The sequence below is a fragment of the Egretta garzetta genome, unplaced genomic scaffold (genome assembly GCF_000687185.1).
Source record: "Egretta garzetta isolate BGI_Z169 unplaced genomic scaffold, ASM68718v1 scaffold249, whole genome shotgun sequence".
In the NCBI taxonomy this organism is placed as follows: Eukaryota; Metazoa; Chordata; class Aves; order Pelecaniformes; family Ardeidae; genus Egretta; species Egretta garzetta.
In genome coordinates, this window is record NW_009260672.1 from 6,811 (window position 1) to 11,541 (window position 4,731).

The following is a 4,731-nucleotide window of genomic DNA, read 5'->3' on the forward strand; positions in this document are numbered from 1 at the left end:
AGCAGGGCTGGGGCAGGCTGGAAGAAGGTAGACGGGCTCTGCAAAAAAATCTAAGGGAGAAAAATCATTGCTGAAGCCCAGGGTTGAACCAGGGACCTTTAGATCTTCAGTCTAATGCTCTCCCAGCTGAGCTACTTCAGCGCTGCTCTAGCAGCCTCTGTCCCTGTGCCACCCATGCCAGGAATACTCCTCATGCAGGTTCCCAGGCCAAAGCTGTTCCCACCCCCATGCAGAAGGGACCTGGCTCCTCGCCTCCTCCAAGGCCAGGCGGGCTCCAGGGTTGGTGGAGGCCAGCTTGCCCTGGGTGTGCCAAGATGTGTGTGGGCCTTGTATAAACAAGTGGCAAAGGGAAGTGGGCAGCCAGGCATGTGCAATTGCAAAGGCTGAGGGTGGAAGAGGCATGGGGCTGGGGGGATAGTGGCAAAGGGAAGTGGGCAGCCAGGCATGTGCAGCTGCAAAGGCTGAGTGTGGAAGAGGCACGGGGCTGGTGGAATTCCTTATCTCCTTCCTCAGGGAATGCCTCCCCCCACCCTTTTTTTTTTCCCTTGCTCAACTTCATTCCTTCATTCCCAACTCTTCTGCCTCCTCCCCTCATTCCCAACTCTTCTATGTCCTTGCCCTTGAGCAGCATAGGGGGATTGGAATGGGGACTGTGGTCAGTCCATAACACTTCCTGTCTGCTGCTCCTTCCTTCCAACATTTTTCCTGTGGGATTTCCTTATGGGCTACAGTCCTGCGATATAAACCTGCTCCAGCATGGGCTCTCCTCAAGCCACCGTTCTTTCCGGAAATATCCAACATCTCCAGTGTTGGGTCCTCCACAGAATGCAGGCATTGCCTTCTCCACTGTGGCCTTCTCCCTGAGCTGCAGGAAAATATATGCTCTACTGCGGTCTTCTCCACGAGCTGCAGGGGACTATCTGCTCTGGCACCTGGAGCACCTCCTCTCCCTCCTTCTTCACCAACCCTGGTGTTTGCAGGGATGTTTCTCACACCTTTTCCCCGCACTCCTCTCCCACTCCAGCAGTTGTGCTCTATCTTAAATGTGCTTTCACAGAGGTTCCACCAGCTTCACTGATGGGCCATTTTTGTCCAGTGGAGGGTCTGTTTTGGAGTTGGTTAGAACCAGCTCTGTCTGGCATGGACGCATCCCCATGTCTAATCTCACAGAGGCCACCCCTGCAGCTGCCCTGCTACCAAAACCTGGACATGGACACCAATACACAGGACAAATCTTTGCCTTGCCAAAGGATGTCCCCTGCTCTTCCCTCATCCACAACTACAAGTTACTCACTGGGGAGGAAGAGAGAGAACAGAAAAGGTCTTGAGGCTCTGCAAACATGGTTCAGCAAGAGCTACAACACAGGAGTGACATTTGATTCCTTCCAGTCTTTGGAGGACTGTACTGTGTGCACACCTGAGCTGAGGCAAGAGGAATCCCACCAGCTGTGGGTTGGTGGCAGGCATGGGAGGGAGCTGGGTCCCTGGGACAGATGCACTCAACTCCTTGATCAAAGTCGCAGAAGATTGGTTTAGGCTCCAAAGGAGGTAAAGGCCTAGGTGTAACCAGGCCAAGAACTTCTCTAGTTCCAGTCTGTTCTCTGGAAACCCACACAGGAGCAGAGTGACGTGGTGAGCCTTGGTGCATATGGGCTTGGAGACTGGAACACCTGTCATGCGATTCAGACATAAAGGGCAGGTGGTTCCTCCAGGACTCATTTATCAAGGAACAAAGAAAGAGGCACGTACAAGGAGTCTCATGCATAACTTTTCCAGCCCATGTAATTTGATTATGAGCCAAACAATTTATCCCATCAATGTGACAGCCTCAGTGAGCCTCCTGTGAGCTCTCCCTACTAAGCAGCCTGTCTTCACGGCAGTGATCTCCCCTTGAGCTGGGACACCTCTCAAGGAAACTCTTCGAGGTAGAGAGACCTCTTACCAACTGCAGACCTTTTGGAAGTGCCCAATATCGTGCACAACCTTGTGTTCTACTGCACTAAGATTTTGCATTGGTAACATTGAACCATTGTTATATCCTTTGTGCAGTAAGCAATAGAGTGAACCTTGCCATCAAACTTGTAAAGCTTCAGTAAAACCCCTTTTGCCAACACCTTTGGCAGTGGTTCTTTAAATTGCCCATCTGCAACAAATTGGCGTAGTCAGCAAGATTCTAAACCATGAGCCACAGCAGACCTTGTTGCAGCCATACAATGCATAAGGGAGGTTTATGCGAAGATGGAGAGAAATATTTTACCAAGTCCTATAGTGACAGCATGAGGGGTAATGGTTCTAACGTAAGGACGGTAGTTTTAGACTAGACCTAAAAAGACATTTTTTATGGTAAGGGTGGTGAGACACTGGAACAGGTTGGCCAGAGAAGCTGTAGATGCCCCATCCCAGGAAGTGTTTAAGGCCAGGTTGGATGGGGCTTCGGGCAACCTGATCTAATGAAAGATGTCCCTGTCCACGGAAGGAGATTTACACTAGATGGTCTTTAGAGGTTCCTTTCAACCCAACCCAACCCAACTAGGATTCTATGATTCTATTTTTATCTACATCCCTATTTTGCATCAGGCAGGTGAGTAGACATTCTGAGAGAGGAGAACAGTCAAGGGCTGAGAGCAGAGGCACAGGTCAGGGTGCTCTGGTGTGATCTTCCTCTCAGCCCTGCATCACCCAAGGTGCAAATGTCATGGACCTTGCATCAGTGCCCTGCTGTTGTCATTCAGGCAGTGGAACAGAATCACTGGGTTCTTTTGGGAGGCCCTGTGGTGTCTTCCCCGCACAAGCTCCAACAGGGCATAGCTTTCCTGGAGGTTCAGTGCTGTGTTTACCTGCTGAGTGGAGCTGTGTTTGGCACCCAGGCACCTGGCGTGGCAATAGATGAGGTTTTTTTGGGGTTTTTTTGTTGGTTCTTTTTTTTTAAATGACATTAAAATGAGAGCCCTGAAATAAAAGTCTTCAGTGCCTCGCAGAAGGGATGTGGCATGGACAAGAGAGCTGCCTGTAATTCTAGCTCTAGAACTTCAAACCCAGAATGAAATGCCTCTTTCATTCAATTGATCATATCCTTTGAGCCTGGAGAAATTAGATCATTCCCTGTCACCTTCCTGATGAGTCTCTCCCCAGCAGAGGGAGGGAAGATCAGGGATGACTTCAGCCTGTGTCACAGCAGGTTCCCCTGGAGCCCCAGGGACACCTGGAGGGAGCCCCGAGGGGGCAGAGCAAGTGCTGCCTTGGGCTGGTCCTCTGCTGCTGAGCTGGGCTGGGCTCCTGGGAGGGAGGGAGCTGATGGCAAGTGGGCAGCACTGCCGAGAGACAGCTCTGCCCAGGAGCAGCTCCTCTGCAAAGCGCAGCAGGGCTGAGGGCACTGCCTGCAGGCACCAAGGGGAGAGGAGCGAGGCAGAGAGGTTAAAGGCAGCCTGGGGTGGGAAGATGCTAAGAGCTCACTGGGGGAAAAATCTTCACAACCCTTAACTGAGTAAGTCTCTATCTGCAGGACAATACAGCTGCATTTCCTCGATGGGTCTCCTAAAGCTGTCACAGCACACATTGTATGTGATATGAGTAAGTCTGTGGCTGCAGAAAATGCATTTGCAGGTCCTGGTAGCATCTTCCAAAGCTGGCACATTCCACAGATCACAGGATCAGTAAGTACAACTCTTAGAGCTTCTCTGCTGTACAGGAGGAGGACGTGCTGCAGAGAAGGGACATTCCACTGCACCATCAGAGGGACAGGGCATGATGGCTGCCTTCTCCCAGGGAAGGCTGCAGGGTGGGAAGCCGGGTGTGCAGGCAGGGGTGCCCAGGACTGTTCTTCCTAGCAGGGTCCCTGCACCCCGGGGGACTGTATGCCGGGGCAGGGACTCTGCTGCCTGCCAGGCTCAGCACTCAGCCTGCCCAGGGTTCTGCAGGGAGAAGCTGTGTGGGGAAGAAGTGACCTTCAGCAAGGCAGGGTCCTTCTGCTGTTGAGGGGGTCCTCAGGTGTGGAGGGTGTGGATCAGGCCTGCTCACAGTTGCACATCACCCCCAGGACATTTCCAAGGGGATGTCTGAACGAGAAGATCAAGGCAGGGATTACTATGAAGACAAGAACTTTCCTGACTCTGTCTTTCCAGTTTGACATTCCAGGCGTCTGGGCAGCGCAGAGAGAGAAATATAAAAAAGGTTCTAGCTTTTTTTAACAAGTCACTGAGTTACCTGAACTGCAACTTAGAGATCAGTACGTCTGCCAGGAACCTGGTGAAGTGCCTTCAGCCACTCCTCTGCATCTGGCCATCATCAGCATCATCTCTGCTGCACCCATCAGGCTTGGCCTGAGCCATCCTTTTTTTCCCCTGAAAGCAGAAGCATGTACCCTGCCAGCCAGTGCCCTGCAAACAGACAGGGTTCTGGAGGGCCAGGGGGAGGGCATAGAGTTTGGTATTGGGTCTGAGCGTTGACAGGGAAAAGACATGGGACAGGGAAACACTTCCCAGGGCAAGAATCTCCAGGCAGCAGGGGTATGATCAGGGAATGAGAGGAAACTAAAATGGGAAATGCTGTGGGAGGGAGAATTTTTAAACCTGTGCATGATCCCCTCAAACGCCAAGCCCTTCCTCTGAGCAAGCCCCCTGGCCTCCTCTCCCAGCCACCAAAGCCTCTGCCCTCAGGGCTGGAGGCTCCAAGGCGGGAAACAGCTCCTCTTCAGCCAGAGCTCCAGCAGAGCCGTGGGGGCGGCCCCCCGCC